We start from the raw sequence: 23,093 nt of genomic DNA, 5'->3' as shown, positions 1-23,093 counted from the left end.
TGACTTTAAGTAAATTTGTCTTATTAAAAGGACTTGAAAGGTTAAGGAAGGAAGGAAAATGAAAGTTAATAAATCGTTAAATACACAATTATTGAATAGCGCACGTATACATTCATTAATTAAGATAAACCAAAAACAGATTCCTTTGTTTTATTTAGGTGAATAAAATACCCACGAGAATTTTATAGCAGTTGGTAATATTTATAAATTGGTTAGGTACTCAATTTCACTATTGAGAAATACAAACACCCACTAATTTATGTATAATATTATAATGAATGGATAATTGAATGCCTTGTAATTATATTATTAAAATGCGTATTTAAAAAACACATACAAACAAAACACTAACAAACCATCGCTCCGTTTCGCTATAGCGGTAGCCAGATAAGATAGATAACGCAACATCACTCTGTCTATTCTTGCCTCCTCTTCATTCCATTTATCTTCTCGAACATGCACGCCGATTATTTTGACTTTCAACATGTCCATCATCAATTTTTTGCTAGATTTGGTCATGCCATGCATTTCTCGGTATTTTTCGTGTTCATCAACGTTTACACGTAAATAATCTTTGTTATTCTTTCGCAGACCGTTCGCTCTTCATCTTTATACTTTATCCAAACCAACGTAGAACCTCTATCTGAATTTGTTCGATAATACTCGCCTCAACGTTACATACTGCACGGATCTCGACATTTGTGAACCCATCATGCATTGTTTTATCACAAAATCGTCTGAAAGATCGCATTTCGACAGCATTTAGCCTACTTTCATCCTTGCTTTTTTCCAAATCCATACTTCATTTCCATACATTAGCATCGGTACCAGGACTTCACTGTGAACCGCTAGTTTCGCTTCCCGCGACAAGCATTTTTTTGCTAAAGTTGATTTTAATCACAGTTCACTCTGTTTTCAGCACTCACTCTCTTTTCAGTATCTTTCTCTGTATAAATAACAATAATAATAAATACTTATTAACCATAATATTTACAATGTGATAAATACAAAATAATAAAAAGAAGGTATGCATGGTTAAATGGTGGACTTATTGCCGTTAGCAATTTCTTACAGTCAGACCAAAAACATTTGAAAAATACAAGAATAATTCAAAATTTAAAATACGTATAATTGATATTTGAAAAAGTTAAAATTTGTGGTGTCTAGTGCTTACATTATTAACATTTATTACATTAATTTAAATTGACTGCTTTGCACCTTCCAAATATTAATTAACACTGAGTGACATTTAGATCGGGTTGTGGTCCCGTGGCTAGTGTCTCGGACTCACGGACCAAAGGTTCGAATCCCACTCTACCCCAACTTGATTCCATTTTCTAATAGTGAGTTATTTACAACTCGTTGAAAATGGCCCTCAAAATTAAATATTTGGGTAAATCATAAGAACGCAGATATTTCTTTTAAAAAAAAAAAAAAAATATTTACAAAGAAGATTTTTAACACTTTCAAAAATGTTGATACAATAAAGTTCCTTTATTTTTTTGGGAGTTTATTATATTTTTACGGCCATGCATATATCTTTGAATAAACGATTTTTTCGCCAACGGAATTTTCAATATACTTTTGTTTCTAGTGATGTGAACGTGACTATTTTCCTGTTTACAAAAATATTCTAGTCTTGATTTTACAATAAGATAAAGTTCCACTATATAAATACCTTTTAATGTTAATTAATTTAGTCTAATAAAAATTAGCCTGCGTGTTGCCAAGTAAAGAGCATTTATCATTTTCCTCGTGCATCTTTCTTTAATTATAAAAGCATTCTGTACATTTGTAGAGTTACTCAAAAAAACATATTCCAAAATTGAATACACATATTTTAATTAGTTCGTCTAATACAAATATATAACTGCTGATTTTAGCTACAGCAGTCTTACGCGTTTTCCAGTTTAAATGGTTATCTAGTTTAATGCCTAAAATATTACAGTGTGAAGTTGTTTTTATTCTATTGGAATGAATTATTATTTTTAAATTGAATGGAGATGCTTAGATTGGACGAAAATGTTCAATTTTTGTTTTCTTAGTATTTAAAGATAGTTTTATAGATGCAAACCAATTTGCTACTGATTAACATTTTTTACTTTTATCTATAGAATTTTTTTTTTAATTTTTAGAGAATGAGAGATATAATGTGTAACACAAATAACTTAGTTTGAAATGTACAATTTTTTCATAAATAAAATGATTACATTAGCTTTTTCAATTGAAATATATCCCTAAAACATTATTTTTTATTTTTTATTTCTTAGTTATTGAAAACACGAATATATTTCATATTACAAAGCCTTTTATACAAATATTTTTTTTTTGTATTTTAAATTCTGAATTATAAATTTATATTATAAATATCATTATTTAATTTTCGTGACAATGTGCAATTTTTGCATCCTGGTTTTAATGCCGAATAAGATATATTTTTAATGCGTATACCGATCTTTATGATAAGTAATATAAACAAGCGTACCTGTTAACACGGAAACAAATCAAATTCCAAGCGCAGCACAAAACAATATCGGTTATTTTTGTATTTTTGTAAATTAAATGTACTTTTATAGTGTGATATGTTTCACTTGTTGTCGAGAAAAAAATGTCTATGGTTTATTTTTGAGCGGCAAACGCTGGAAAACTGAAAAGATTAGCGGGAAAATGTCCCGCTGTGATTGGTTGATTTTGCGCACGCGCGGCGGAGGCACTGGGCTAACACGCAGCCGCAGCAACTGATCGAAACTGACTGACACAAGCGGCGTCCTCCCCTCTCATAATATTTAAACGAAAATCACGGAGACTTTTTGCGACCGCCAAATGAACTACGTGAAACAAAAAAACGTGCAAGCTTGTGTTATTAGCCATAACGTTTTCCGTTTCCTGTGGCGATAGAGGGCGATTGTGGAAATAAAGTCGTTTCCAGACATTGCGGCCCCACGCGTCAAAAATGGACTACTAGCGCCTGTTCGCAACACTCCGTGCCTACCTACACAATCTAGATAAACGTTTTTCTTTGGGTACCTACCTACTTTCCTCAGTTTGAGGGTAAGATCTCACCATGCTCCCCTGACATCTCATTAGAAGATAACCTCAAAATAAAAATGTAAATACTAAATCCAATATGTGGGTCTAATGCATAGAATTAAGAATAGTCAAGAATGAGCGTAGAATCATATTTGGATACATCGGACTGTGTCCAATAATTCCCCCACTTATACACACTTTCGCCGCGCGCATACTTGAAGTCACTGCGTAATATTGCCAGATCGCGAAGAATATAACCATAACACAAATGTAAGGTAAAAAAAAACTATTTTTTAAGTTTCCTTAAATTTTTTTGTGCCCTCGGAACATTGATTGAAACAGCAGAGTAGATAAGTAAAGGTTATTTAGTAAGAGTAATTAAAGGAATGAGCTTTGAACTTAAAATATAAAACAAATTTTATTTTACATAAAACGGATAGTTTTATATTATGTTAAATAATATTTGATGTTTTAAATATAATTTTGGTCAAATGTCCACGACGGCGTTGTTTAATCCGAAGTTCAATTTTCATTATTTCTCTTATTATATGAGCAAAATATGGTAAAACAATTTACTACCCTGGCATCACTAACGAAATTTCCATTTTGTTTCTTCGACAATCTGACAGATGGAAAAATAATTCAATTTTTAAGTAATGCATTTGTGACATACACGTTCATTTGCTAATTACACGTGAAATGTGATTGCATCATGTTTTTTTTAAGATCCTAGAAGTATTTCTACACTTTAAAAGGACACAACACGGCATGGTTCAATTCGAATCAGGAGTTGCGTACTGAGCGACGTCTACAAAGAAACCAATGGGTCGAAACGTAAACCTACTCATTTATGAATAGTTAAGTCGCCTTCTATTTGATGTGCGTATGCGGTTTCTGGACTATTCTTAATTCTATGGTCTAATGTTTTATTAACTAATAAAATAATTTATAAATAATAAGTTAAGAATACTTAACAAAAGAGGAATAAAAGTTCTGGTAATTATGTTTTTGTGTATTTATATAATATTTAGAAATCAAACACATTGTGAATGTTTTTGTCTCATAGTCATTCCACTGTCCAAACCCAATGGTCCATGGGGCACTGAAAAAGTTCAAAAATTGTAGCGTATCTGAATATTTTTTGTTACAAAAGATAAAATCATATCTTTATGTGTCAGTTCAGAGACGGTGAAATATTTTACTGAAAAATCAACCGCCTTTAAAACAAATAGTTCACGTTGACCCCGCTAGAAATTGAAACCAGGACCTTAAGAATAGTAGGGCACGACGGGCAAACGAGCCAACTACTACACTACAGGGCTAACTTATCTCCACTTGATTTCTTTTTGATCCGTCTGTTTTTTGGTTGACTCTAAAATATTGCTTTTATCCATAACCCTGCCAAAAAAACTATGCTCTTTTTGTATGAGTGAAACCGATAGGAAGACCCACGGTCTTTAAACCGGTTTCGGGCATGCGGAAAAATGTACTTTCACTGTAATTTCATTTTAAATATATTAATTTAGTTATATCAATATTATAATAAAGAGTAGAACACAGATAAAAACCAAAAATTTTTAGAATACTTAAAAATTTCAATTGAATTTTTTCAACCCGAATACAATGCGAAAAACCTTAATTTACTAATAATAAAAGAAAAATTATCGTTGGCGTACTTATTTTAAATTTAAAAAATACTCCGAAATCGGTATCCTCACACTGCACTGCTCTCGTTAAAATTACCCTGGAGTTATGAAGTAAAAATATTTTAACTACCAATAAGATTCGTCCGAGGTAATTAAAAATTTATTACGATATTATGTTTCTGTGCCTTAAAAAAAGCCTACATTGTTGTTATATGTTATCGGATAATTAATGAATTAATCAAAGAAGCGCTAAAAGACTTGCAAAATTAATTTCAAATGAGATATTGCGTGATTACGTTTCCTTAGTCTAAATATAATATTTTCGTAAGACTTGCATTTGTTTTCCCTGTACTGGCGATACAAATAATACAGTTGTGATGTAAATGAGATAGTTTTTGGATAATTTTATTATAAAGTGGTCAAAATTTAGTCGTCTTACGATCCTTATAAATATAACATATCGGCTCACTGCAGTTTTCTTTTATTATTAAATTTTGTGAGTTTTAAACAATATTTTGAGTTTGTCCAAATTTTTGTAGACAAGGACTGGATTCAACTCCCTGGGGAGCTGTTTATATTAACATATTACAACAGAGATGAAAAACATTTGAGAAAAGGTAATATAGAAGTCTATGCATCTACAGGGCTTATGACCTGTCATTAGCTGGTTTAAGTGGCCACTTTACACACTGTGTAACATTCACCATTCTGCCTATATTTGAACATCTATATTTCTTCAATTCTTTCATCTGTTGATGTTTGTGAAGTTAAAGAGCTGAAACCTTTATTAATGCGGGTGAGATTCATCTAATAATTCAACTAGTTGAATCCAGTCCTTGTCTACAAAAATTTGGACAAACTCAAAATATTGTTGATAAATTACCTGTTCCATGAAGAAGTATAGAAATAGCAAAAATAACATTTTCAGGCGTTGCCTAGTATGTAGGTGAACTAATTCAATCACATAAATCTCACCCGCATAAATAAAGGTTTCAGCTCTTTTACTTCACAAACATCAACAGATGAAAGAATTGAAGGAATATAGATGTTCAAATATGGACAGAATGGTGAATGTTACACAGTGTGTAAAGTCGCCACTTAAACCAGCCATTGACAAGTCATAAGCCCTGTAGATGCCTAAACTTCTATATTACCTTTTCTCAAATGCTCTTCATCTCTGTTGTAATATGTTTTTATGATTTTTCTTACACATACTTTACTATATTATTTGTAAGGTATCTTAACCATATAAGGACAGTAGCCAAATGAGGCCCGTGAGATATTTTTTTCTCCAACGGAATACCATTTTAAAAAACAATATACACAACGCGTCACAAAGGAATAAGGATTAGATTGATTAATTTCAAAAGTAATGTTTTGTATTCCTCGTTTGAAAGTATTATTGGGAAAATAAATAAGGTTTAATAAATAATAATAATCTTTCCTAATGTTTTCCTCGCGATGTAGAACTTAACGCTACGCGCCTAACGGCTACCTTGCATCAGGTCCGAGGTTTGATTTTTCGTCAGAAATTGACTTAAACTTGTGTTTTACAATGCAATATTTCATCGTTTGGTCCAGGTGTGCCGCAATTGGTATACTAATTCAGTAAAGCCCCGTATAAAGTAAGGATAGGAATACAAATATATATATTTTATTAAAAAAACTCTAAGTATGATGGTGTGGATGTTTGTACATTTATGTTCACTCTTCATTATATGGGTGTAGTATACCCACCTCTGAAAGGTGCGTTGTGCTTCAACATTACACAATACGTTTATGATCTTTTTGGGGCAACTTATAAACCTGGGCACATCGATACATGACAGCAAAAATTTTATTGTCTCTGAATTTCATAGAGTTTTAACCATCGAAAAAAAATAAGATTGGAAATTCGATCAACTGAGAGCTGAAATTAGATGTGTATTATTTTCATAGATTGTCTATTACAGAAAAATTCTTCTTCTTTCTTCTTACAGAAAAATACGCATTTTTATTTTTTGTAATTAAAAAATATATGGTAAATTAGAAGAACTAATAATATAGAATATACATGAACAATAATATTAAGGAAAATACAAAAATAACGTTTGATACTTTTAAAAATGTATTATTAAGAGTTACAAATATAATCTATAAACGGGATAGCGATTAAAAGTAATTGGAAAAAAAATGCGATTTATACATAAACATATTAAAATTAGAATTATACATCAACATATTAAAATTGTAGGTATACAAATACAAAAATAAGAATTATATATGTACAAAAATTATATTATAACTAGGCGGATACCTACACTGATATATTTCTAAACACCACGCATCTCGGCTTCGCCATGAATTTCTTCTAAAACAATTTCGTCACGTGACAAAGTCGCCCCTGAGTAGCGCCTGCTAACGTCACTTAGCAAAAACATCCTCGTTTTTATTACAATATTTCGGCTACGCCATGAATTTCTTATAAATAAATTTAGCTACGTCACAAAGTCATTTCCTGAGAATCAGCTTCTGACATAAATCTACAAAAATATCGTCATGTTTATTGTGCTTTTTCTGATGCGTAGCAAATAAAAAAAAATACAGCGCTCCATATTCTACCCAACCTATTCAAATAGTTCTTAAATAAAACCTTTTGAATAAAATAATTAATCATTGATTTCATTTTATATTTGAAACGTATTTAAAAATAAATATATAATAAAGTATAGTAACAAATAGTAAAATATGAAAATACTGAACGTGGTTTTATTATTGAATTACTCTGCACAATTTATGGTCATTATTAAGTTTTTTGTCTATTGGAAATGTTAACTAGTGTTGTAGTGGTCAAACTGACATTTGGAAAACAAAGTGACCAACATATAATATTTAATTCTATGGTGACCAATCACACTTATGAACGAATTTCAAAAGTGATAATTTTATTTAACAAACCAAATAACGGATTCTATTCAATTGGAACTGTAAAAGATGGTTATGATTATAAAAAATATTTTTTCGGCACTCTACACATTTTGGAAACCATTTTAGATTAAATATCACAGTAAAAAATGATTTTGTTCTAAAAATATATGATTAGGTACGTCTTTAATTACGATCTAGAAATTAAACGTCAAAATTTTCGCCTTTGAAAAATTGTAATCGACCCGTGACAAAATACAAATAATAACAAAATATCGCCAATAGTAATTAAACCTAGATGTGCTAAAGATCTGAATGGCCGGATTATATTATTTATTATTATTAGAATCATTGACATGACATGTATTTCAACCATAGCTACATTCACATTGCTTTATTTCTGAATAAGATGCATGCGAATTCAACTGTTATGTTTTTCTATGGTTATGCCTACTGCCATCTGTCATGTATCAAAGTGCCCAGGTTTATAAGTAACGCCATCCTTTTTTTGAGCGACCCTAGCTTTAAAGAAAAAAATGCTACAAAAGGTCATAAAAGAAGTTCCTTAGAATATCAAGATCCGAGGGTTCTTTTATCCTCCTTCTTATATGATATTTTTTTATAATATAGCATGCTACCGTTTTTACCGATTTTGTTTTTGACGTTATTTTATGACATAACCCCATTTTTTTTTTATTTTTTTTTCTCTTCTTTTATTATTTTTTAAATTGAAATTTATCTTGTTTCTATTGAATTAATTTTTATTACTGTATATAAATATGTATATTTTTACTTTATTTGAAACTTCTAAGTGCCTAAAATTTTTTAATTGCTTTTATTTTGATACCGATAATGTACTTAATCAATAGCTTACACCACTGTGGAAAATTTATATTGACTGTTTTCACAATTTTCATTTATATAAATTCTTATTTTCCATATATAATATGTGTAAAAACTGTTGTTTTCTTCCCAAATAAAAACAAATAAATATCTGGATTTCATGCTTTACGTTTTACATACATCCCCCTCCGAACTCCCCGTTGTACCGCCCGCTAACGGATGGCGCCATATAAGATCAGTGTTGTTCAACGTGTCACACCGAGAGGAGCGCGATGTCATATAGCATCCTCACGCAACAGTATTTTATAAAAAAATGAAATTATTCTAAGAAATCTTTGATATTATGAAACATTTTTATAAACACTGCCATGACATATTTTAATTCGTATCCATAGCGTTTTATCCGGGGTATTCCTGGTACCCGCCTCGGGAACTCGAACTCGTAGATTTTTGTCGCGTTCTGGCTCGGAAACTTTAAATATCAAAATATACATTGAACTATTATTTTGTTTCTTTGGACATTAGATCTTCACTTATTGTTTTATATTTTGATTTCTTCACTAGGCGAGCATGTTTCGAAATATAACATTATGTAAATTCCTAATTCGATTAATTTGTTTTATACTAGTAATGCCCCATAAAGAAGCTAAAAAAAATAACAGTCAGCCACTGTCAGTTGAAATCATTATTATGAATATTTTATCTTCCATTTATTTTATATTCATAGAAATTGAAAGCAAAAAATCAAAGATTTTTGAGTCAAATAATATCAAACTAAAACTCCGCAAGCAACTTGCCAATACAAATGTATGGAGCATATTGATGTACGGTTGTGAGACATGGTGCCTTACCGAAAGAGACAAAAAAAAACTAGAGGCCTTCAAGATGGGGTGCAACAGAAAAATATTAGGAATTTGCCGGAGAGACCACATCACTAATAACGAGGTTCTCAATAGAATCGAAGAAGGTAGGCACCTAATCAAAACCATCTCAGAGAGGCGAGCCCGATGGATCGGCCACATTATGCGCCATGGGGGTCTCCTGCACGACATCATAGAGGGAATGGCTGAGGCGACAAATTATAGAGGGCGCCCCCGACGGGAATATTTAGAGCAAGTGTGCGAAGATTTTAACTGCGCCTCTTATGTCGAGCTAAAGAGGGCTGCAGAAAATAGAGACCAATGGAGGACGAGATGCAGGACTTTGCTACAAACCAATTCCCAAGATTGAGACTGCAAAGAAGAAGAAGAAGAAATTGAATATCTGACTTATATGGCTCTACCGGTCTAACACAAAAATTAACAACTCTTACAAACATGAATACAGTTTTATTAGGTTTACAATCTAAATAGTTGATTTTGAAACTCTTTTTGCTACAGAAATATATCTAGGTAAATACAAAGAACGTTTTTGTATCTTTAAATAATTTCAATACATTCAAAATGTATACTTTCAAAAACACTAACTGAAGCAAAGCTTCAGATATTTATGAGGAAAGAATGTAGATTATGTATTTGTAGAATCATTTCAATAATTATTTTGTTGTTCAACATTATTTCACAAGATTATTTGTCATTAAAATTGTGTATTCAAGCGTCAGTGGTTTATTGTACTTTTTAAATGTATTTATTCATTTAACACTTCGTGTACATAGTTTGTATTCCTTAAGAATGTTTATAATAACTTTCCTCTATGCGGAGCTGACAGAGAGTCCCCCAGGACTCTATAACAGCTGCGGGGGGGTGATGGGCTTAAGGATCTCCGCTCAATGTTGTTTTTCTCTAGCCTGGATGTTATGTGCTGAAATTCACTACTATATTTCGGACTCCTGGCCTGTTGTGGTACAAAAAAAAATAGTAATAAATATGTACGAAAATATGCAAAATGTACTATTACTGGTTGTTTTACTAAAGCTGGCGCGTTCGCAAAACTCACACAAACGCATTTAAAATCTACAGGATGTTGATTTGAAAAAAGGTTATAACAATGTGCTATCTTTATTGTTTGTCAATAAGTGTGTATACATATTTTCTCCAATATAGTTTGTACTGTGCATTTTAATTACACGGGTTATGCCCAGTGAGGTGTTCATATAGAAAATAAAAAATATAAAGTTTATGTGAAATAAATCAATAAATAAAATAAATTACACCGTACTAATTATTAATATAAAGAAAACGAAATCTATCTAATCTTCTATATACATAAAAGGCAATGTTTGAATGGTTCTCCTCGGTGGACTCGATAACTACCGGACCGATTTACGTGCAGTTTTCAGATAAATGTACGTCTTTGCCGCGAGAACGTTTAAAGCTCACAAAATCTTCAATGTATTAAGTAAAAAAAAAGTTACGAGCGTAAATGTTTTTTTTATTCATCTCCAGGGTTGCATTCGCCGAGAATGCGCATACAAAAAATGGATTAATGTTATTTTTTTCTGTATTAAAAAAGTTTGTTTTTGAATTTTTACAGACAGCGTTTGTTTTTTTATGGATCCTAATCAGATGATTTTATTGAATTCCTTATAATTTCTACCCATTTATTTCTTTTACTGGATTTTTGGTTTTACTAAAATAATATCAACTAACATTCGATACATTTTTGAAAATCGCATTCCTGACTAAAATGCATCCCTGAGCAGAGTTTGACATTTTCTAAAATAATTATTTATTTGAAAATATTTTATGTTTTGGAATTCAAACATAAGAAAGTACTTAGATACCTATTCAAAGTAAATTTTTGAATATCTATTATTTTTAGATTTGGAATTCAATCATAAGCGTGTACCTAGGTACCTACTTACCAATGAAAAGTGTAAAGTGTCTTCAAAACATTTTTTTCACGTTTATCCGAACGGTTTTTACTAGAGATTTTTTAGTTAAGTTTTGTAAGTATACTTAATTATGTTTAATCTTAAGAGGAAACGCGGTCCGACTTTTCTTAATACAAACGTTTTCATGTATTTTCTCTCTGAATTATGGCATTAGAGAAATGTTTTTTTTTTCAATAACAACAACAACAGACTATCACAGCGTTTCTCCGTAAGGGTAGGGAGATAGGATAGAACGTCACATCACTTTATCTTTGCATTCAGATCTTACTTCCTCTGCATTCATATGTAGATCTTCTCATGCACTCGCCGATTATTCCGACTTTTACCATGTCTATCTTCAACTATTTGTTAGATTTGGTCATGCCATGTCTTTACAGGTCTTCCTCTATTTCTGCATCCATGAACAATCTCATTGTAAATATTTTTATCAGTAATGAATTAGAGAAAGCGAGATAGTATGCAAAGACAGAGTGATATGGCGTTCTATCCTTTCTTCCTACCTCTTCGGGGAAACGACGTAATAGTTTGTTTGTTTGTATAATACCTAAACATAATTTTGATTCGACGGGACTTTTATTGTGTTATGTTAAAAAATTCACTATATTTTAAAACGCAATAAATTAATTTTGTAGGTACCTTAATTATTAAAGGACGAGTAATTATAAAAAGTTTGTAAAGTGAAAAAAATAGGAAATGCACTTTTTGTAATATTTTTTCTTGTTTCTTTGTGAACGTACCTAATATTTTGTTCCAACAAAGAGTAATATTTTTTATGTTTTATTTATACACAAATATAAAGATTTCGCGTGTAAATATTTTAATCTATTCATTCAGGAAGAAAATTATTTCCATCTTAAATCTGTCTTATGTGGGACATTTGAATGCGCTGTGATTAATCTGTTCTACGGATTAACATAACTATGCGTGTGTTTCTGAATATAAACAACATTGTGTGGGATAACTTTGGATTACAATTTTGATATATGTAATGTTATTTCCCAGTAAACAAACTCTTTAAATGTTAAATAATTAATACGACAGTTTAAAACGTGTTCATTGAATTATAACATTTTCTAGCTTAATAAAAATATACCTACTCACAGTAATTATTTATCATTGCCCAATGCAGTAAAAACATTTTATTACAGTCCTTAAGATATAGCTTGATTAGAATGACAGCTGTCAAACTAATTTCATTAGTGATGGGAAATTGCTGATCGCTGATCAAATCGATTTTATCAGTTATTTCGTGCAATCACGAAACTCTGTTTCCGAAAATTGATATAAAAAACGCAAAAACAAGCCTATTATAGACTGTTTAACACAATTATTCACCAAAAAATGAGACATTTATAGTTTTTTCATGAACAACATCAAATGAATTCTTTTTTTATTCGATCAATTTTCATTGATCAATTTGTCCCATCTCTAACGTTTTTGCAAAATGATGTAACTAGGTTTATTTTAGTTTTCAAGCTGATTTTATATATTTATGTTGATTTGTGTCAAGCATTGTATTAAAAAAATATAAATATGTCAATATAAATAACTCATTTGACGTTACTACAAAGTTATGTCGTCACTTTTTCTGACAACTGTCATTCTAATCATGTTACATTTTAAGGACTATAGATCCATTGAAATATTTTCATTGTTTCTTCGTCTGTATGATAACCAGCCAAAATATTGTAAGCCTTACTGAATTTAATTGTGAAATAAATAATCAAAAATTAAAACGTTTCCCAAAATAATTATTAAATATATATTTATTTTTTTATAGTTTCTCAACCTAGTGCAATATTTCTATTTAAATATATATATATATATATATATATATATATATATATATATATATATACATATACATATAAAAGATATCGAATTGTTAAGATTCATTATTTTATTTTATTTACTTCGAATACAAACAAATGTACAGGTTAAATTAATATAAATAAAAACTATAAAAAATGTATACATAGTGAGGCCTGCCATCCAATAATATGCATTAACTAAATTATGTTATAAAAAAGCGACGACGGTTTAAACTATGTAAAAAATAAATATACTGTATATTTTAATAAAATATATAGTGGGCAAAACACGGGGATAGTGGGAAGGAAAAGAAGGAAATTGATAAGGAGTGGTGAAGAATGATTGAAGGAAAGTAGAAGTGGAAAATTGCATTTGATTTAATGATTTTGATAAATTAAGAGCAAGAAAAGAGACCAAATGTATATTCTCTGTTATTCTAAATCAAGCCTATTAGTTCTCTTCTGCACCTATTATATGGAGTCTTAAATATATCAAGACTATTTAAATTCTTGTTAAATGCTTCACATACATATACGAGGGATGGTAGAATGTTTCCGATGGTTAGTTTTTATTATAAAGTAATTATAATCCAATATCAAATGAGTTGAATTGCGGAACATTTTATTTAAACAATGGATTGGTAGTTCGTTTAGTTATAAAGCTTATTTAGCAAAATATGCTTACTTTCTAGATAACTATATTTTTTAATTATGAAATGTGGAAGTCTATTATCTCAGTCGGATGATGGCAACAGTCACGACCACTGAAACCCGATCGCCGGTCAATATAAAAAAAAGTAGTCCAACATAAGGTGCGTTTTTTAATGAAAAGCATTGCAATTCAATACATGATTTTTTGCTTACTGTAATCAGAAATTTAAAATGCACATGTGCAAAGTTTAATTTAGTAAAGAGTACAAATTATTTTTTACTAGAACAAATGTAAAATACGATATTTTTATAATTTTCTTGCTGAACAATTTACACTGACTGTATTTCAAATGTGGACAGATTGTTTTCTTATGCAAATATTAAAAATTATTTGCTTGGTTTCTTCGGTGAGTTTTGGTAGCTCAAAGTACAGCCAGCAATCTGGAAAATATTGTCTGTGAGTGGAAATTATGAAAATGTTTCAAACGGGTCATCGTGTACACAATTTAAGCAAACAATTAGAGAAAATTGAAGGTCAAAATATCCACAGAAATCTTGAAATATTTCGTGACGTCGGTAATGGACAATAATATTTCTCAACATTAAAGAAGATAAAGATGTCTCAACTTTTGTATGGGTATAATAAAAAACAAAATATGCGTTACCTTGATTGTGAATTATATCAAGGATTTGATCAAATTTATCGACACTGACAGATAGATATATAATATAAATTGCCAATGCTTGTGCCAAAATTGTTATTTATGAATCTTAACCCCGGATGTGTTGTTTCATCAGTCTATCTTGTAAATGTAGAAGGCCGTCCGTCCCCTTGCTCGCTTACGCTTTCGATTACTGATATTTTCCGTAAAATTAATAAATTTATTGATACCACAGAACAAGGAATGAACACCCTAGTGTTCCTAAACAGGGGGGGATACGTTTGTACGTCTTGCAGTCTATGGAGTTCAGCACCACATTATCGTTCTTTTTATTATGTTTATTTATAAGCCGAATGCCTTTTTTAAAACTTAATACATTACGTTTTATATTTGAATCGAGATAAAACCATATAATATATTCATCACAATTTCCCTATCCGAACCAAGTGGCACTGCGTTGGCAATCCAATTGCACTGTATCTAGATCATTTGTGTTACATAGAATGTAGGGTGATCAGTCTTACGCTTCTGGTGTCAGTCCAGGAACAGTAAAATATTGCAGTTCAAAAAACCTTAAAAATCACTACCCTTTCACGTTTACCCTGCCAGGGTTTGCGTTCTAACGGGAAGTTCAAACTTATCTTCGATTTTATCTACAAAGTAAAATTAAGTATTCTGTACGAATAATTAAGTGTTCTGTACATTTTTTTCTAAACATGTTCAATTACAGGTTACAGATGAAGATACTTTGAATTTTCATACAAATATACACATTTTCCTACATAAATATCGATGTTAGTTTATACCGTCCCTATATGTACCGATGAAGATAGCGTTCATAATCGCGGCCCAGGAATCGAAACCTGGACCGCAATAGCAGTAGGTCAACCACTACACAAGTAGGCGGATTTATCTCCACTCGATTTCCTTATTCTGGAGTTTTATTTGAGCGCAATCATCTTGTTGATAACACTCGTCGAGGGTTCCGGTATTATTGATACACAGAATTATATTCTTCATCCGCCCGGGCACAGAGACAATAAAATACTTCCACCTAATTATTGTTCAGGTTTCCTTCAGACAAAACTTAGTTTAATTATCAGTTCTATGTTGGTATTTTTATGTTCTGTTTGTGCTTAGATATTTATAGTATTCTCATTGCTAAATCCATGTTTGGTTCAAAGCAAAACGCCACAGAGAGAAAGTTCAGCGGATTTTTTAGTTATTGTTTATTTGTTAATAGACTTTTAAACTAAGCCAAAATTTTTCAAAAATTTTTATGTATCGCTTTATCAGCGCTATGATTTTTTTGATTTTTTAAATTTTAAAATAACTTCGCGTGTGACGTCTCTTCCCCTTCTTCTCGATGTGTTCTTCTGATTTGTCAGTTGTCTTACCGTAAACCGGAACTATATTACAACACACTATTTATACATGTGTTTGTTTTTTCTTATATTTAAAATAGATTCTAGTAAATTGCTATTATTTAATTTTAATTACATTCTTTTACTCTATTTTCTTACTTTAAAAAAAGTAAATATTTTCTTAAACTATTTTTATCGGTTCATTACGTTAATTTATTTTATGTTCATTATTTTATACGTATACAGTATTATATATGTAATCTTTTTATTTTATTATAAATTGAAACTAGTGTCTGAGCACCCAATGACAAACTATTATTGAATAGTTTATCGGGACAAAATATATTTTAATACCGGGTTTTCTTTATAATGTATTTATTTATTTATTTAACTTTTTGCACATAATGTTATTTGTACATTGGCGGGCTTATTGCCAAATGGCAATTTCTTCCAACCAACCAATAAAATAAAAGTTTTATTTTTATAATTCAAGTTACAGAACATATTCAATAGAAAAAAAAAAAAAGATTAAAAAGTGAAAAATATATAAAAATAGAAATAAACGTATTTGTTTATAAATTACCTTAAATCAAAACTATTACTCAATGGGAAAAAGGAAAAAAAGCGGAAAGAGGAAAAAGGAAAGGAGGAGAGATTAAGGAAGAGAAAGGAGATGTTTCTTCAGACGTGATTTAAACAGAGATAATGTAGTAACATCTTTGATGGTGGATGGGAGATGATTTATATTGTAATAATGTGTATATTTTATTGAATAAAAACTCTATGAAAAAAAACCTCATATCATGGGTTGATTCGGAAGAACTAGTGACGTCATGCAAAGTAGTTCGTTTTTATTAATAATTTTAATTATTTTTTTCATGCATTTTCAAAAAACTTCGCCAGAAAATTTAACGCTCTAATTTTTACCGCGCGTAAGAATACATTTTTCATATCTAATTTGCCGTAGGACCGAACGTCCTTATACGACAAGTACTGCTCAAAGCACAAGGCGTGTGATTTTTTTACACAATATTTTCAAAAGTTGGTAAAAAACCTACAGATAAATGACTTGCCTAAAAATGATCGTAAGAAATCTGTATAAAAACGAGGGTTCTCCATTGGCATCATGATGGTTTTGATAAGGTTTTAATCGATGATGACGTCAATTGGATATTCACAATAGATCGGGGATCAAATTATGGAAAAAGTTAATCGTTTTGAGCAGTTAAAAAACTAGGAACGACGATAACAACATTAATCATAACTTTTATTGACAATTACTGCTAAGTGTAAATTTTTCAGGTTGTATTAATATCGCAGCTTAGGATTATTGTTCACAAAATCTTGATCATTATTCCTAATTTTTTTATGACATTTATATTTATATTGCGGCATTAGTATTATTAAAAATCGATGATGATCGTTACTTCAAAAAAAAGTGTTTTGATAATACACCCAATTTATTATCGATAACCTTTAAGGTGTATTTTTACATTATAAACATAAACAAAAAACACGTTTGTTAAGTATTTTATCATATTTAGTTTTGAAATAAAACATTTCAGCTCAACATAGGTTTTTTACCTATAGAGCTAAAATATGTTCATCCCAAAGTAACTGAATTTATGTATTTAAATTAATAAATAAATAAATATCGAAAAAAAAAGTCACGATTTTTTTTTCGAAATGTGCACAAAGTAGTTTTCAATTATTATACAATCAAAAAGTACATCGATTTTTTACTTCCAGTTTAAATTTATTATAATAAGCCTAAAAACAAACACCTTGCAGCGAAGCAATTCAAAGTCGCAATGGGGTTGTAGTTTCGTGGCTGGTGTTGCGGACTCGCGGATTAGTGACCGACGTGCGAAACCCACCCTAACCCAACTTGATTCCCATTTTCCAATTGTGAGTTATTTACAACTCGTTGAAAATGCCTCCAAAATTAAAATATATGGTTAACCACAACGATGCAAATATCTCTTGTAAAAAAAAATAATCAAAATAACAAAAAATAATCAAATTAAAAACTACTAATTTTATTTAAAGGTTAAATAAATAAATATAAAATGTGTTTGAATTATAGCTACAAAATTTTATTCTATCCCCATCATTGCAGGTAGGGTATTGCATTGTAAATGTAGCGGGTATCGATTTGTTACAGCAAGGTAAAGTGATTAGTATAAGGATATGGTGGACTTGGATGGCATGGGAGCTGCTGGCAAGAAAACTGAAACTTGATGGTTTTTGCTCTGTTTTTCAGGCGGAAATATTTGCAAAAAGAGAGGCTCTAGTTTATGCCTAACCACCAAACCGGTGGAAGCAAATAACGGTTTTGACAGATTGTAAATCAAGGGTCCAAGCAACAGCTGATTAAAATTCAGTCAACCCTATTATTACGGACATTCATACGGGTATACAAAAACTCAAATCAAGATCACAAAATGTGTATACCGGATGGATAAGAGGCCACTGCGGAATTCGAGGCAATTAAGAAGCAGATGAAAAGGCTCGAGAAGCTACTCTCAAGAAAACAGCTCCTGATTATGCCAGATTTCCCTTTAGTTTTGCCAAAAAGAAAATAAGAAGCAGAACTCCTAAACTCTAGACTACTGGACAGGTAACCAAAATATTTTTTCCAACAATCTTTCATGTCTTTGATTTCAGAAATACGCAGCAAGTTGGCTACTAACTGACTGAAATCCTCAACGGCCACGGAGGTTTTATGAGCTATCTTCGCCGTTTTAAGCTCTCAGAAATCAATAGCTGCCCATGTGATGACGAGACGCCCAAGATGTCCCTCATTTGTTGATGCATTGTCCCATTTTCAGCTTAGAGCGAATGCAGCTAGAGGTGCGATGTAAAAGTCTGGATGAGGACCTAGAAGATATCGTAACAGTAATAAGGCATAAGAACTTATCGCATAAGGTAATATTTTACATGGTAAAAATAGTAAAGGTAATTGTTAGAATAAATAAAAATAGGACACTTAATTACGAACGGTCTCAAGGTGGAACGGAAGGTCTGTTGATGCCTGTCAATAGTTCGGCTTCTCCTGAATGAGTTTTCTGTAGTTTCCTCTTCTTAAAGCAAATGCGGGGAAGTTCCTTAACAAGGCCACAGACGATTATTCCACCGGGTCCTGACATTATAGTCAGAGTAATTAGAAGACACATACCTTTTGCAGTTAATATAAGCCTTGTACATAATAAGCGAGGCAAAAAATAAGCAACTACCATATAAAAAAAAGAAACAAAAATATTAGTGTAGGGACAGTGAAAGCACTCCCTCCACATACCGTAAAACCGTTTTAAATAGGGTATTTCTGTCGATTTTGCTCATACTAAAAAAACATTATGAATTTTATAATTGAGTAAAATGCTGCAGTAAACTAGATTACAAACACTTATTTGTTTATAAATTTGTATAAACCACTTTTTTTTTTTTTTTATTTCACTTCGACCGGTTTCGAGGTTACTACCTAATCGTCAGGAATTTAACTAACTTATAATTACACGCTTATATAATAAAATATTTTATGAAAGAGACAGAAAATTGAAAGAAAGAGAGAGAAAGAAAAAAAAAAAGTGGTTTATACAAATTTATAAACAAATAAGTGTAAAATGTCATACCACAAAGTGTCATTACACACATGTCCACCCTCATTCCAATATAACACCCACCCTCTCACTTACACTCACACAAACACACTAGTACGTATTGTACGTGTATTTAATGTATTTCTGTGGATATCTGTCACTGGTTTTATTCTCTGTATATTTTATTTGTTGTATTTTTGTTACATGTATTACTGTTGATATACCCAATTTATTTTTTTTTAAATTAAAAATGTTTTTGATAACAATAATATAGATTATAAACAATTATTTTGTGTCGATTCTCCCAGAAATCAAACCCGGGACTTCAATCATGATAGACAAACGCGCCAACCGCTACACTACGAAGTGGACCTTTCTTTAATCGATTTTCTTTTTCAGGATTTTTATCTAAGAGTAGACATCGAGTCAAAAGCGCTCGTCCAGGATTCTGGTTCTATTTTACACAAAACACTATGATTTATCATCTGCCCGGACTCTGATTTTTTTAATAGGAATAAATAAATTTCATGAATAAGTATTTCATCTGCATTTTCATTGAATTTTTAAATAAATAATTTACACGTGTGAATAATATTACTCGTACCTAGATTTAGTTTTTTTTTTAAATTATGTTATTGTTTAACTAAAAATTAGTGTTCTTGCGATTGACCTAATTATTTAGTTTTGGAGCCATTTTCTTTTAGTGGTAAAAAAAAAACCTTTAGTTAGAAAATGGGAGACAAGTTGTGGTAGAGGGCTGCTTTCAAACGTTGGTCCTGCTTCGGAGTCCACGACACTAACCGACTAGCGCCTCGATATTTAAGAATATAATATATTCGTGAATATTAATCAGTTAATTTTCATCTAAACTCAACCGGACAGCGTCTCAACACACTATCGCATTTTTCATATAATTACATAATATTGTTATATCGAGAGCACTACAGAGCAGTCTGTCGGTTTATCGTTGAATTAATATTTGAAGAAACACTCTCATAAATGTATGTTATACAAACATGAATCATAACGAGCTTCTAGTAAATAGGGACAGGTGGCGCTCATATTAAAACATATTGATGATTTGGATAAAATTATTAATAAAATTATCGATAAAACTTCTCGGTTTAGTTTCACTTTTATTTAATTTTGACCATCAAACGCTTTCGCCTAAGAAGGCATCTTCGGGACTGGTGTTAAATAACAAGAAATATAATAACGGAAAATAAAAAGCACTGGTGTTAACAAGAATAAAATAAATGTGAATCTAAACCAAGAAGTTTTATTGATAATTTTATTAATAATTTTATCTGAATGGAATTTTGTAAAGAAATATCTACAAAAAACATCTATTTAAATAAAACATATTAACGGATTAAACAAAATTGATTTTTTACCATTAAAAATAGACGCAATATATCTGAATTATGCTATTTATATAAATTATTAAATAATACAGTAGGTTCTTTAAACCTACCTACTCTCCAAAATTAATGTTAATGTCCCCTTTCGCGTAACAAGAAATAAATATATATTCTATCTGTCAGTCTGTAACTTTGACTATACACAACATTATTTCCTTTTCTTATCGTTCTTGTTCAATTTTTTTTTCAACTTTTGATATATCAAACATGCCCCTACAACATTCTTTCCGTTATCTTTCTTGTTTATATATTTTTTTCATCTATTAAAATATATAACATGCCCCTTAATTTATTTAAATTTAAAAATAAATTACAACTCATTCTATCTGGCTTCGATACACTCCCACTTGCTTTTTTATGATGCACACGCTTACGCCCACCTGAACGCTTATTCTCATACAAATACACACAAACACACCATCTTGTATATGGTACCTATATGTATATATATATACGGATGCATATATTTAATCATGTACTAAAGTAATTATATAAATAAATTAAAATTTATTATTATTTAGAAACTCCGCTGGTCTGTTTTTCAACCTTTTCTTTATTATGAAATTTAATTTATTTATTCAAACACTTTATATACTGTTTTTCAACCTTTTCTTTATTATGAAATTTAATTTATTTATTCAAACACTTTATATACATATACCGTTTACGTGCATATATGCGTAAGGGCGGATATTGCCTTAAGCAATTTCTTCCTACCTTCCCGAACCGATTAATTTGAAAAAATCAGTGGTATATGAACATATTGTTGGAATATTATAATATTTTCGTCATTAAACAAAATATTGATAAACATACATATTTTTCAAGAAATAAAAATTTACTAAATATCTAAGCTATTACATGAAGAGAGGAGGGGGTAAAGAGGGAAGTAACGAGAAAGGAGAAAGGAAAAACTCAAATATTCAGGAAGTGTCATTTCAAACTTGATTTAAATGTAAATAAAGAATGAACGTCTCTGACATTAGTGGGAAGATTATTCCATAATCGAGCAGTTTCTACCGTGAAAAGAAATGGCAAAAAATTAGAGCTATGAATGGGTATTGAAAGGGTTCTTTTGTTACTAGAACAAAGAGTTAGCCCATGCTGGGATAGAGGTTGGAAGAGCTCTCTCAGATAAACAGGCGAAGTGAGATTATTAAAAATATTGTGAAGAAGTGATAGAATGTGAATGTTTCTTCTATGCCTGATACTGAGCTAGTGTAATTGAGTGCGATATTCGGTTATGTGGTCGAATTTGCGAAGATTAAAGTACAAACATTCTCCAATCGTTCCAACTTATCAAGCAATTCAGAATTAACATTGTTGACTGTATGTTTCCATAAAACAAATAAATATTGAACACTTCAGTATTCGTACCGAGAATCCAAGATGCGGAATATTATTGAAGAAAACGCAAAGTGGAAATAGATTTTGTAACAAGTTAAACACAGTATTTGCTTCCATTCGTGTAATTGCAATACGAGCATGATAAAGAATGACAATATCCGACATGAGCTTACTGTATAATTTGCCGAACTTGTGAAAGGAGCAATGAAAGCTATATAAATAAAATTCAATCAAAATCGCGGTTTGTGAAATTTACAATTTTAAAGAATTGATTCCAAAGTTGTTTTTTGTAAAAAAAAAGTAATACGGTAAAGTAAAGTTTTTTAGTAATAGAGAAACTGACAGGAAGACCCACGGTTTTTAAAACGATTTTCGGGAATGTGGATGCAATGATTTTACTAAGGAAAACGTACTAATTATTTTTATTGTATGTAGTACATAATATTAGTTCAATAGTAAATACAAAATAAGTTTACAATTTAATAAAAAATACACCTTTAGGAACAAATTTGTCAAAGATCAAAGTTAGTTATTAATTTTCTTGTTACAAGTAAAATTCTTTCAGTTGAATTATATTAAATTATTGGCATTTATTGTAAGCCAACGACAGGTCATAAGACCTGTAAATATCTAGACTTCCATATTTCCTTCACAAAAATGTTCTCAATCTCTGCTTTAATAAATTTCAATCTTATCGGATAGAATCGAATAGCTTAGCTTAATTTTAAGGTGTATTTTTCTAAAGTGTATTTTTGAAATTATATTTCTATGTAAATAATATATGTATGGAAAAATAGACAAATAAAAAAAAAACTTGGGCATACTCAAAATATTATATATTTACTTTATTTAATTTACAATAATAACGATTTTATTTCAATAAGTGACTTTTAAGGCGATTTTTACCACGGTAGCTGTCACCAAAAAAAAAAAATATTGAAGTATAACGAGACATTTAATGAGAAAACTAACAAAATCCATA

The 23,093-nt window shown here is 30.5% G+C and overlaps 1 protein-coding gene across 1 annotated transcript in view; it reads right to left on the bottom strand.

Annotated features, from left to right (window-relative positions):
- Positions 1–2,761, bottom strand: part of LOC148283986 (short-chain dehydrogenase/reductase family 16C member 6) — a gene marked incomplete at its 3' end in the record, with an annotated part of 105,091 nt that extends 102,330 nt beyond the window's left edge. Inside the window, exon 1 of the mRNA XM_088242884.1 lies at positions 2,486–2,761. The remainder of the gene's footprint in view (positions 1–2,485) is intronic.
- Positions 2,762–23,093: the final 20,332 nt, after the last annotated feature.

This window comes from Micrasema longulum, unplaced genomic scaffold (assembly GCF_059751315.1).
Source record: "Micrasema longulum isolate JH-2025_06_02 unplaced genomic scaffold, ASM5975131v1 h1tg000173l, whole genome shotgun sequence".
NCBI classification, from domain to species: domain Eukaryota; kingdom Metazoa; phylum Arthropoda; class Insecta; order Trichoptera; family Brachycentridae; genus Micrasema; species Micrasema longulum.
Note: the sequence above shows the minus strand (reverse complement) of the source record. Positions and strands in the feature narration are given on the sequence as shown.